Genomic DNA, 13,961 nt, shown 5'->3' on the forward strand with positions numbered 1-13,961 from the left:
AATTGTCTCACATATAATGAAATTAGTTTAATTTTTTCCTCTTCAAGCAATATAGAAATTAGGAAGAGAATTGCTGTGACGAAGGAGGAATTTATGGAAATGAAAGTTTAATGAGAGTATCGTTAAGTTAAAGAGTAAAGAAAATAAAATGGAGTGTTATCTGAAGATCTGAGCTTTGCGGCGCGAACACGTGGACGCTGAGGAAGGAGATTAAAAGAAGGGTGCGTTGTGTGGACAGGTCGGCCGGTTGGCAATCACCGACGGTCTTTGAGCAGCCCCACAACGCTCTATCGTGGCAAGTATATGAAAGGTGTAATGAAAGAAGACTCAGATTTCTTGAACCAAAGTTTTTTTGCAAATTAAAATTCTACGCTGTCATTAGCTGCTTTATTTAAAACATTCTCTGTGTAAAAAATTATACTACTAAAAAGAAATAAAGATATTAGAAGAGAAAAAGAGAATCTAATGCTTTTTGAAATTGTTATTCTAAAATGTTATTTTAGAGGATTTTAAGATTTTGGCGCAGCTTCAACGAAAAAATTCACTAAGTAATTGTTAATAGAATCATAACGCATGATTTAATAGTATGAGCTGTGAAAATCTCACTTTTATAGTATTTTTTATTGGGAAATTGCTATTTTTTATTAAATTTTATCTGGTTTTTAAGAGCCGGAAAAGCGTCAAGATCCATTGCCGGGCATACAATTTCCTAAATAAAATCCGGGGAAGGACAACCGAAGGTAAGGGGGGGCTTTATATTTTATTAAGTTCACGGATTACGTGTTTCTGCGCCGAATCCCATTATATGCGCTCGTGGCATATTTAAGGTGTGGTCAAAGGACAAATGTGAAATAGCGCCTCTCATTTACTTTCTCATCCGGAAATCTTTCCGAATCATTCTTGACGAATCCTATTCTCTTCATAGCTCCACCACAAGTGGTTCTCATATGCGTTTCCAATGATAGGTTCGAAGTCATCGAAACTCCTAGATACTTCATCTGTCGCCTCTATTTGCTTCCATCCGCAGCATATGGGGATAGTTGGACGACATACGCAAGAAATGCACCACCGCACAGTGGTCCGAAATCGGAAAAAAGCCGAACAAAAGTCCAAAATAGCGTTTTATGAGGTAGAGACTTGAAACTTGACGCATATGCTCAAAAATAATTGATGATTATGAAACAATAAGTCTTTCGTCATAGATCTCATCCGTTGCTAAGATACAGAGGACCAAACACAACCAAATTTCCAAAAACACGCCCGATCTCATTTTTCTTCGAAAAACTTAGAAGTTAAGCTGCTGGTAGATGTTTTGAAGGATTTTAATGGAGTAAAAACATTATATTCCAGTAATATGGTACTTTATCTACGTTTTCCATTATTTTTAAATATTTTGGTTGATATCGATGTGGTACAATGTCGCAAAATGGCGGCTCCATTTTTATGTCAAAACCTGACATAAAGTAGACATTATCTTTAGTTTGAGAAATAATAGTTCTCCAATTTTTACTGAGAATATTTAGTAGAGATAGCTTAAGAATATAAAGCAAACATCTTAGAAAAAATTTTGCAGCTGCAAAAATGAACGCAATTTTTCGATCGCGTTTCACGTCCCGACTCCGCGACGCGAAGGTTAAGAGACTCGGAGATACAGATGGATATTTGATGTTGTTTGGTACTTAATTACTTCAAATCGTCGTTTTATGCACACTATTGACCCGAAATACTTCATTGAAGATATTAATAGGATATTGGATCGATATGCTGGGTTACTGAACGCGTAAATCTGGTAAACATGCTTTGGTTTAAGGTAAAAATAGAGTCTCTGCTACACAGACCTAACAGTTTTTTGTCATTCCACTTTCCACGCTCTTCGAACCATACACTTCTACCAATTAACGATGAATATCAATCGGATCAACATTCTTAGATTATTGACAGACCAGACGCAAAACATAATGACAGACCGCAGTTCGCACTGAGTGGGAGCAACAATCGGGACATCCATCAAGCCAATGCTGTGCTAATAATAAGCTTGCTAATTGGTAATTAAGCCATGGGAAGGAGAAAGGACCAGAAAACACGACAAGGTAGTCAGATTTCGCGTAGAAGTGCATGTGGTGACCCGTTGGAATTGGATTGCTTCCTTTTCATATCCTCTCGTTCTTCCGTTTTTGGTCAGAGGTTTGTGTTGTTCATCTTCTCAACAGTTTTAATTTTCAAGGTGAGTTATTTATCTCTATCCTATCATACCGGTATATATTTATCGCTTCCTAATTTTTCGTATTTCATTCCGGAGGTTGTAATATTTCTTCGAATAACTTTGTATTTTTTCGCTATTTTTATATTCTGGAATAATGATAAAATAACTCTCGCATTATAATTACGAATAATGTTCATCGTGTATCGATCGTTGCATATTTTTTAGTGTCGGATACGTGTTCAGATTTTTGGTGTTGTCCATCACTGATATGGCATCATATCAGCACCCTGATTATGTAACTGTGAGAAGGGTGAGAGCGATGTTGTTGCTAGGGGCAACGCGATTCCCACGACGGAAGGTGATAGCAGCGATTATGAAACCGTGATCGCACTCTTTATCACGTTGCGAGAGTCATCGGCCTATCACGTTCGAAACCGATGGTGAAAAGCATATGCTGACATAAAAACGAGCACTAAATGCATATATTAGCAAACAATTATTGTTTATTGAATTTAAAAATGCCCTATAATCGATTAAAAACCAATAAAATGCTTAATTATTTCTACTGGAGTGCTCTTTTGACATTATTAGTTGTCCACGTTGTTCAATTGTTATATGCGCACGGTAGTGAATTCGATTGAACTGCTGTATTTCCACACAGCAAATTGGAAAGTACTGCTAATTGAAGTACATCCGTGATTCAAACGTCAATTACTTTATATCGAAGTTTAATTATCAACATTTGCCAAGTACGTTCTCCAACATATCAACATCGTTAAACTCAACTGATTTGGGTGTTACTTGTTGGAACGATGAAATGTTCATGGTGAAACAAAACTCATAACTATCCCACAAACTTTTATTTTAACGGTCAGGTTAGTCTTGACAATGACGGTATGAACGTCGAAACTAGTAGACTGTTAAAATAAAAGTTTGTGGAATAGTACTGAGTTTTTTTCACCATGAACATCGTTAAACTCCTTTTCGATTTTTTAGTCATCATAAATCAACTATTAACTAATTAGATTTAAATCGCTAGCGCGATTAAACTTCCATTATCATCTCAACATTAATTAGTTTCAATCCAAGGTCACGACTTTTCGGCCATTCTCTACGATATAGTAAATATAATGACTGTAGCATCTCCCGGCGAGCATTAGCATAATGGATTACGTTATCACACATCGAAAAGTAATACTACACTTTCCCCATAACTTTACCATAATACGAGTACTTTATCATAATATTATCTATTGGCGAAGCGAAGTACTTAGCTTTGAACTGCATCCATTTTATGTTTTCGTGGCTTGTTATTGTTATTTCAAAGACTCCGCAGACGACGCATTCTTGGGCATAGATGTGACGAAGGATTTCATTGGCTCTTCAGATTTCTCAATGGTACCAACCTCACGCGCTTGTACCTATATGATACGCGCGATGACGGTGGCTTAAATGATCGCGCGATACAGCGGAACGTGATAGGAGAACGTGATGGTCATCTATCGCCGTCGTCGCTGTCACATTTACATAATCGAGGTGCAGATAACACGTTTGGAGATACATTCAATATCGAAGCTCGTGTTAGTCTCGACGAATTTCTAAGTTGGCTCTTTATGCATTGCCAGAAAAGGTGGGAATAATCTTATAGAAAGAAATGAGCGGTTCATAGCTGGCTATAATACGTGGCTCACAGAGCAAATTATTTTCCCGGATGCGATCCGTTAGTATCTACCAGGTACTTCTTCAGCGACCGATATGTATTTTATGATTCAATTTTTTGCGCTATAATACGGAATTTTTTTTACGTGGAATATATATATTTATATTATTGTTTCATTAGGTTCATTGGGGCGACCAAAAAAAAAGATGTTAGCACTTCCTCAGATAGGCCAAAAAGAAGAAAAGTACATATTTTTTAAAAGTTATTCCTCTGATTCTGAGCTCGCATTGGCAGCATCTTTATATTTTAAAGAGGAAGCAGATAGTGTTGCCGTACAACTTATAACAGAAATAACAACAACTTCTCCCGGTAGAGCAAAAAGAGTTCTGACCATGAGGAGGAAAACAGAAGAGAGACATTCATTGAGACAAAAGTTGGCAACACGGCAAGACGTTTTTTCGATACTTCAGAGCTGGCCGCTAATTTAATAGGTAATTGTATTATACGTACATCACTTCAGAACAATAGCTACGCATAAACTGGAATTAAAAATAATATTTTTCCTGTTTTTAGAATGTGCCGTTGATATTAATGCGAAGTTATTATTTGTTTCATTACAGGAGTAAATATTGACCTTGTATCAAAATTTTCAACTATTCTAAGGACACTATCCTGTGGAATAAGCCTTAATCATATACAGCATTCTTGCAATACTGCCAGAGAACGGCGACACTGTACATGGAGCTATACCCATGGTAGCATATGCCAACCACGGTCCATAAATTCCTGAGGCATGGAGGGGAAATTGCAAAGGAGGCAATTCTCACATTGAGGAAACTTTCCAAAGAGGTATTAGACGCTACATATAGGGGCACCCGAAAATTTCGTCCATGGTTCACTAGGAAGCACTCAAGAATGGCCACAAATCACCACATCATTTTCAAGACTTTTGATTACACCGGATCCATTTATTTCGTCTATCGTAAATTCAAAGCCAAAAATATCAAGGAAATCGCTTAAAGAATTGAGGGAATAACTGGCTTTAGAGGCGTACTGAATTAATGAATTTATCGAAGTTTTAAATTATAATTTGTATTTTGATTGGATTTTCAATTGTAAAACTTTGAATTGTAAACTTATATTAACTGAATTAATTCACATTTGTTATTAAATACGAAAAAAATTATTTTCCTATTAAATCATTTCATTATTCCATAATTATTACAATAGGGAACCTGCATATATTTAAGATATAATCAAGAGCCCCAAAATTATATAAAAATATATGTTTGCATACCACGGTGAAAGTATTTTTATTATTTTATGACGTGGTTTGCGATATTTAATGCATCAAAGTTCACAAGATTTTTCAAATACAAGTGAGAATCGAGAACGCCCGATGATTACCTGGTAGAAAAGTGACGTCATAATTCAGTACGAGGAGGCACGGCGGCACGGCCATGGTAGTGGTTGCATACTTGAATACATGCGACGGCGTGGTTATGATTCATTTATTGAAGTGCAGACCTATCGGAGTTGTTCATTGTGACTTCAAGGATATTATTTGATCTATTTCTCCTCCATTGAAAGCGATAGATTGCGTAAAGATGAAGGAATATGGTTATTCTTAGGCTGATCCTAGCAAGCTTCCTGTTACTGATTACATCATGATACCAGGGTATTTTAGTGTAACTGTAGACTTCGTTGGCGCCAAAAGTCGATGCCGAGAAATGGAAAGGTAGCTGATGTGCATATGAGATGTTTTATAGTTCATGACAAAGTTAGACTTGCGTGTAATATTGGCGAAAGCGTATACTCGTGTGAAATGTGTATTCTTATGGCAGTCCGGTAGAGAGTCTTATGGTGAACTTATTTTCCACCTCGAAGCTGTCGACGATACTTTCAACTTAAAAATACCTTGCTTGGAAGACGGTAGGAAGCTCTTTAAGACTGGAATCTGAGGAAGCCAGACTATTAATTGTTTCAATTTATTAGCGATAATATGCACGAATTTCCAACACAATCTACCATCTTGTGACTCAAAACCCCGAAGCCACTTTCTATTCTGCGGAAAGAATCGGTCAATCGCACTTCGATCAATATGATAAGTACAACGTCTTCAGGTGTTAATAAGTTACTTTTGTAATTAAGGCCTTCCTAAAGTAACACTAAACTGTGAATATTTTCCAAGCAGAGTCTTTAATACATTTTGGGAGCTTTTCTCACGATATATCTGAAACCTACTCTAAAGGCGAGCTCATCGTCATTGCGATCGGTTGTCACTTAAAAATTTCGTATCGGAAATCCTAGAGGGATGACCTTCGACGATGACCGTGATCACCTGCACTCTCACTATCACTGGAACCCGTGGTGAAAATATCATCCCAATCCAATTTCTATTTGGTTTTAACTGGGGAAAGAGCAACATATGAGAGAACTGCACATTCTTTGGGCAACTTTGGGTTTGACTTTCCCTCAAACACCCCATTTCCCCTGTGGTGCACATCAGTCCTATCTTTATACGATGGCCTTTAAATGGATCCTTGGTTTATCCTGACAACCAACTAAATGGAAATTTCTGATCCACACATGTCATCTTCTTATCTCCACAGTTTCCAAATTAAGGGCCGCGGAACATTCCTCTTGTGACTCAACCTTTTCTGAAAAGCCAGCAACGGCGTAGAATAAAATCAAAGAATGCTGCGATTCATTTTTTGTTACCACCTCTGGATTCCATTCTTTTTCCATCTACAACTTCCTTTATAATGCGTCTCCTATACATTCCCAAAGCAGCTGCTTGTTTACCCGGCGCGGCCCCGTTTGGCATCATAGCATTAAAGAGTTGATTAACATTCACAAATATCAATATTTTCATAGATTATGGATCATAGAAAAATTACAAATTAATTGAAAGTGTTTCTATCAGTTTTATTTTATCTTTTGGGGTAAACTATGGGACAAGATAATGTTTAAATATTTTCATTAATACGTAAGTTCTAAAAATACCCAAAAGCCATTTTATCAATCCGCACTGATGAGTGTAAATTTTGGAAGATGAATGCTGTAGACGTAGTAGTTTTCCCTAGGTTGAGTTTTAAAGTTCATGAAGTTGACAAAACGGCTAATTTATCGGTGCGCGGAGTCATTTATTGCAGTGGTGTGTCTACATTTTTGATTTTTTTGTAAAAAAACAAGTCAGAATTCAGGATAAAATTTCCTTTAAAATGACGTATAGTTCATTATTATAGCATGCAGTGAAGCCAGGATATAAATTTGCAAAGTACAGCGGCACATCATTTTGACGCCGACAGTAGAAGAAAACGCTGTCTTCTTGGATGGCACTCGAATGCATGAGGATCAACGTTGCTCTTTATTTTCATATTTCCTCCCTTGATTTTAAACATCATGGAATTTTCTATGTCCTTCCTTAACTGAAATTGAACAAGTGCCATAAGTAATTTGTGTCCATCGTACCCATCGAGAAACAAGTATCGCGATTTTTGTGGAAAAGTTTAGTTTTTATTCTACGGCGGCCGAATTATAGAAATATCTCAGTTTCAAGTTATTCAGTCGGTGAAATATGGAATTATTATTTATATTAAAGTTATCTTCGCTCACATAGCACTCGGGTTTATCATTCCATTTATTATACTCTTATTTGTCCGTAACGATCATCCCGACAGACAGCATGCATCGAGGCTTTTCTTCTAATTTCCTCCGTGGGAATGCAGACGAAAATTTTTTCTGGGGTGTTATTGCACAGAGGAACTATGCACCACATGTATTTATTCCTTTTTTCAGCCATGTTCTCCTTAAAACGCAACGTGGCTCTTCCAAACCTGCAGCTACTGGGCTTGAATCTTGGACTCCTACTGAATTATGACGTCACGGCGTAAAAAAAGGTTTTGCCATAATTATGGAGCCGCCATTTTGCGACATTATACCACATCGATATCAACCAAAATATTTCAAAATAATGGAAAACGTAGATAAAGTACCATATTACTGGAATATAATGTTTTTACTCCATTAAAATCCTTCAAAACATCTACCAGCAGCTTAACTTCTAAGTTTTTCGAAGAAAAATGAGATCGGGCGTGTTTTTGGAAATTTGGTTGTGTTTGGTCCTCTGTATCTTAGCAACGGATGAGATCTATGACGAAAGACTTATTGTTTCATAATCATCAATTATTTTTGAGCATATGCGTCAAGTTTCAAGTCTCTACCTCATAAAACGCTATTTTGGACTTTTGTCCGGCTTTTTCCGATTTCGGACCACTGAGCGCCGTGCATTTGCTAAGGTTAAGTTAAGTCCCCAGTCTAAGCTCTAAGCATGTACGTTGTTTGAATGTGATGATAGAATTTCAGCCAGAGTGATCACTAATTTCACGATGGATGAAAGTGCCGTAAGAAAAAAACCGCATTTAGTGCTAATTTGGGAGCAGAGGTGATTTCTATACACAATAAACAAAAGAGGGCCCATTGCGCTTTCCTAAGGAGCACCTGATGCCACTTGAGCTATATCAGAGCTAATGCCGTCAAGTCAGATCAGTCTCGGAAATTCACGACATTCAGTTCTTCACCTCCATCATGACTGTAATTTTCATAAAAGTTTTTTGTGAGGCACCGTCGCGAAAGCGAAGTCAGTGAAATAAGGCGTCAACATGTCTTTTTGATTCACCAGATACAAGACTATCTTGAAGAAAGAGCGCGAGCCGTAACTTGTATGCCGATGATGTAACTTTCCGAAAGCCGTGCCTACAACTGTATTGGAAGTAACGACTGTTCAGGAAAGTCATGACGCTACTAAAAACGATATGTTGGAGATAATCGATGTAAATGATATCGGTCGATAATTCCCTGGGTCATCTCTGTTTCTCTTTATGAATATCAGTGTAAGGTTTTCCTGTCGATAGGTAATTTTCCTACAGACAATGACTTGTTGAGTATTCCTCCCTGGTAGGCGTTGAGGAGAATCGTAGTTGCAGGAGGCAAGGATTTCGACGGAGAAGGATGAATGAATCAAAGTTTACTAATACTCTAGGTTGCCCCATAAGAGTGAATACAGACACATGCAAAAATTTATGCTCCAGGCTCAGGGCTTATGAAGTTCCCCAAGGGCCTTCACATCAGCTTCGGAGAGAGATGCGAAAGGGAGTAAGAGGATTGCCGCCGGATCAATTGGGGCGCAGAGGTCAAAGGTTAGAGGTGGTGGGCGGTCGGGATAGCGCGGCAGAGTTACAATCTTTGGGACGAGATTGTTGTGAACTATAAGGTTTTTTCAAAACTGTCTGATTTTTGGTGAAAGTTTTTTTCGGATATTCACCGAAGTACAGTGGGCTGAAATTGAAAAAAGCTGGCTAAAATTCAACATTTTGACTTTCAAAATGGGATGTCTCTGTGTGACAGCCTTCATACACAGGGTCTATGCTACAAGGAACCGGAACTAGGATTAGGATTTTAAGACTCTTTTCAAGATCAGGAGAGACCGGTTGAATTGACTAAAAACGGTCAAACTTGAAAGCTCCTGTTTTTTTTTCACGCCGCCACATACAATTGACGCGGCTTTTCAGGCCGTATGAAAGTAGCTATGACTATTTTAGTAATAATATTTGAAAATGACTCTTATCGAAGAAAGTTATCAATATATCTATTTCGGTTAAGTACTTTTTTATATTTTTTTAAACTTCTAAACGAACTCTGTTTTTTTCCTAATTTCCTCTTTAAGTTAGAAAAAAGTGAAAACGAAGTGAAAGGAACAAAATGCATTTAAACGCCTTTTAATAACAATGTCTCCACTACGTTTTCATTAAATACAATGTGGTCCTAACTTGCCCCTGCTCCACATTGGCGGTTGTCATTTGTTCAACGAAGCGGAGGAATTGTTCAGCCCCGAGACTAGCGTTTGGTACAAGTATTTAGTTTCAGCGTGCATGTGCCGAAAAGTCTATTCCTTCGCACTCAATTTTAAGTTTAAAAGGTAAAATTGACGGCATGTACAAAATTTGGCCCACAATAGGATGGTTTCCTATTATTTTTTATTGCCTAAATCGAAAGATTATTACTCCTGGAGTACGCAAATCATGCTCTTAGATTTTTGAATGACGATATCTATTTTTCGCGATTAAACGAAAAGTGAAAATTTTCAAGCGCGCGAAAACGCGACGGCTAAGTAGGAATGCTGGGAAAAATCCGTGTGACGTATTTCTGGTTCCAGCTGTCGTCTTGTGAGGTGTCCTTGGGGCGAGGCTTTGAGCGCTGATACGACGCAGGCTGCTAGCAGGTAGCAGAGTACCCTGCCAGCAGGTAGCGCATGGCTTAAATAAGGATTATTATTCCCCTATCAAACGAAGGAAACTTTCCGAACTTAGGTATTTTTAATGTGTGATTATTAAGAGATGTTTCCCTGAGCTCTGTGCCTCATGCATGCATTGGTAATCTCAGACAATGTAAAACTCCTATCTACTCGTATAGAAACTAGGTCCCTGTGACGTCACGTGGAGTGGAATCGCATGGGCGCATATCTGGCCTTTTTCAAATGAGGTTAAAATTGACCATTGCCATTCGTCTAAACTGGGATTTATAAAACCATATAATTTATATATTATGAATACTCTAATGGTGGGTAAGGAATCGCAATCAATGCATTTCGTTTTCTTTGATGAAGGAAACTACCCTGTTGCCCAAATTAACTACCTATAACACCTGACTAGGCCTTTAACTGCACGGCTTTGAGTTAATGGAGACCTACTATGCTCATCGTGCACTGAATGCATAAAATTTCATATTTTTCCGATAATGCCGTTCTAAAAGCGAAATAATTTTTTGCATTCAGCAGATATTCACAATACACGACTCTGATTTCCCTTAATTTTGACACTGCCTTTTTTTACTTTGTTTGTTGTTTATTTTCCCTTTTTTTACCTCCTAAAGATGACGCTCGATGTTGAAGGCATTGTGAGTGAGAAAGAGCCGATGGATCGACGTCACTCTCGAATTCTATTCGCCTGGCTCCACTCTACACCAACCACTCACACACCACTTCCTTTCGCTCACGATTCCTTTACATTCAATTGCAAACGTCATTCCTTTATTCATACCAATTCACCATTTCTCTTTCTTGTTCATTTGTGATCAACGAAACCTCAACTCGAATCTTCTCTTATCGCTGTCGTTTACTTCTGATTTGGACTATGATTTTTCTCATTACTGAAGAGTCTAATATCGAATGAAAAACAAAAAAAAACATTATTTCCTATTTATTTTTCCTTTACCTACTTGTCGAGGTATAGGTGATGGAGTATTTGGGTTCTTCAACATTGATGGCAAGGGGTTGGTAAATGTTTTGACCAGAAATGTTATAGCAATGTGAAAGTGTTGCACTTTACTAAGATAATGGTGTGAGCTTAACGCTCTAGAGCAGATTAAAAATTCAAAAAGAAATCGTGATCCCGCAGTTTACCTCCTAAATGAATGCCCACCCGCTGCACTCTTGACTTACTTCGAAAAAACCTCACGTTTGCACTTAAGTGTGAAGGCAATGGGTGTGAATCCCTCTCGCTGAACATATCAAAGGCCATCTAGAGGTCATTCGCAATGGCAGGTAACGATCATCCCAGAAATCCAATGTCCTCAAAAACAGTTGAATTGCCATAAATTATTAAATGGACCGCTGGTTGGGAATGATCGGAAGTAAAGGTTTTAGATGAATTGGATATTAGGCAGGAAAAAAAACAAGCAGACGTTATCTTGCCTTTTTACCTCAGTACGAACATAAGAATCTCTAATGATTATATGAATAGTCATTGATCTGAATGCCTGGCGTTCAACGCAATAGCATGGAAGTGTTTTAGAGAGGTTTTTGAGTTCTATGACGTTGAATACAAAATGGAAACTGAAAATACTCCAAACGCCGTAACATATAACATATATATTTAACTTCACAGCTTTTGGAGCATTTTAATATTCGATTTCAGGAATGTGAGTGGTTTAAAATTTCAATCTCTCACCAACGGGGTCATTCACTTAGACCTGGGATTGCATTTCATTCAAAGAAAGCGGAGGGTGAAGGGGAACGATATGTGAGGGCGAAACATTTAAATATCTCCATGCAGCCGCTCCCTCGTCACTCTCAAATCAGAAGACGCCAAAGTGGCTGCACCATTTTCCATGATCTGGTAACGTGATTGGAGGCCTGGTTCATGTTCATTCAGTAAGGGAAGGAATCGCTGACAATCTTAGCAATAACGAAACACGAGAGGCCCATAAGCAAAAGCTAGGGGTAGCTAAGAGGCGATGAGCCGCTTGGTGGCGTCATCAAATTATCTGCGCAGGGGTTAAGGTCGACGATTTTTCGTCGCGAATAAATAAGGCAAAATTAGGCAACGGATCACAAAATATATGCCTCTTTATTTTTCTAGCTTTATCAAAATCGATAATAAAACACGATGAATGAGACAATTACTTACTTAATTTGTAATCACTTATTATTATTATTATTATTACTAATTATCAAATAAATATGATGCTGTTGATTCCGAAGGAAAATGTATTCTTCTACCTACCAAAGTATGATTTTTTTAAAATAGGAGGCACAAAACGAAATCGGTTGGAAGAATTAGTACCTTTTTTTTCAGACATCCAATAAAAAATCCCATCCTTACATGTTGAGTGAAAGTACTTAAGAGAGTAAAAAGGAAAGTTTTAAACCACAACTAGGAACGCGAGAAAAATATGGATGAGGATTGGATGCAGAGAGCTTAGTGCAAAAACTCTTCGAGATAATGCATAGATTTGCCAAAGTGATCAGAGAAACCATGTTTAAGCATATCCTGACAAAGCTTTATAAATAAAAGGAAACGTTGGCAAAGCAAGCACATTAATGATTTAACTAAATCCTCAAGAACTTGACAAAATGAATACGAAAAAGAAATGGGGAATAAGAGCGACACATTATAAGTGATCATTGCTTACCTATATTGTTCCGCAATGTTGTCGCCTGTGATGCGTCGGTTGTGATACAAGTGAAACTTGTTGGTCGTCCCTGTTACGGCTGAAAGGGACAATCTATTTGGATTTGCTGCGGTGGTGACACTGACTGAGGGACGAATTGCTATGCCACGACGAGGAACGGATGCTCGATCTCCAGGGCCTAGAGAACATCCGCTGATACGGGTGTGAAAACACATCCTCATATTCAGGAGATAAGGCTGAGAACGTTGAACACATCCATTAAGAGGATTGTGAAATAATTTGCTATCTCGTCTTCATCTTCCACTCAATACCGCGGCTGTTATATATTTTCTTTTTCAATAAACCTACACGGAATCTCTGTCTTTCGTTGAAATGCCCCGTATTAAGTTAGACAGCTGGCTCATACTTGTGATGAATTATTGGGCCACCAATAGTCGCCGGGAAACACTACTATTTTTAATTAAGATCTTACCTCTTACTTGCTGTGTATAGTCAAATAAAATTAACATCTCAATAAGTCAGCAAGGCTATAATTAGCTTGACGCAGCTCTCAACTCAGCTATCCTACAAGCACACTGATGAATTCATTTTCATTTGCATCCTTAATAAACTGTCCTGTTTTGCGCTTTGGGGGCCGCGGCCGGACCTACTTTCTTCCCATCCACCTTTGCTCCGGCATTATTTCATCAGGTCATCAACTTTCACGATGTGGCCAACTAAGTTTTCCCGTCTTATCCTCAAAGTTTTTATAAGACTTCTCTTTCCTTTCACTATTCTTAGCACTTTCTCATTGCTTAACGCGGTGGATCTATTTTATCTTTTTCATTCTTCGGTAGCACTACATTTCGAATTCTTCCACTCTTTACTCCCCTGCTGCTGTCAACGTCCAAGCCTTGCTGCCATACGCGAACATTCTCCTTATACAGCATCTGATGAATAATTTCTTCGATTTTTTGCATGAAATTTTAGCTGTTAGGATGTTCTTCTTTTTGTAGAATTCCCTCTACGTCTTTGCTACTCTACTGACTATTTCTTTCTTGCATCGTCCATGGCTGATTATTCGGCCTCCTAGGTAGCAAAAATCTTTCACATCTTCAAGATTTTGTTTTCCTATTAATGTTTGTC

The 13,961-nt window shown here is 38.0% G+C and overlaps 1 protein-coding gene across 2 annotated transcripts in view; it reads right to left on the reverse strand.

Moving 5' to 3' along the window:
- The window catches only part of LOC124171350 (protein artichoke-like), a 48,332-nt gene extending 35,358 nt beyond the window's left edge, over window positions 1-12,974 (reverse strand). For both annotated transcript variants that reach the window (XM_046550510.1, XM_046550509.1), the window contains exon 1: window positions 12,837-12,974. The gene's annotated coding sequence lies outside the window, so the exon portion shown is untranslated. The remainder of the gene's footprint in view (window positions 1-12,836) is intronic.
- Window positions 12,975-13,961: the final 987 nt, after the last annotated feature.

Source organism: Ischnura elegans, chromosome X (genome assembly GCF_921293095.1).
Source record: "Ischnura elegans chromosome X, ioIscEleg1.1, whole genome shotgun sequence".
Taxonomy (NCBI): Eukaryota; Metazoa; Arthropoda; class Insecta; order Odonata; family Coenagrionidae; genus Ischnura; species Ischnura elegans.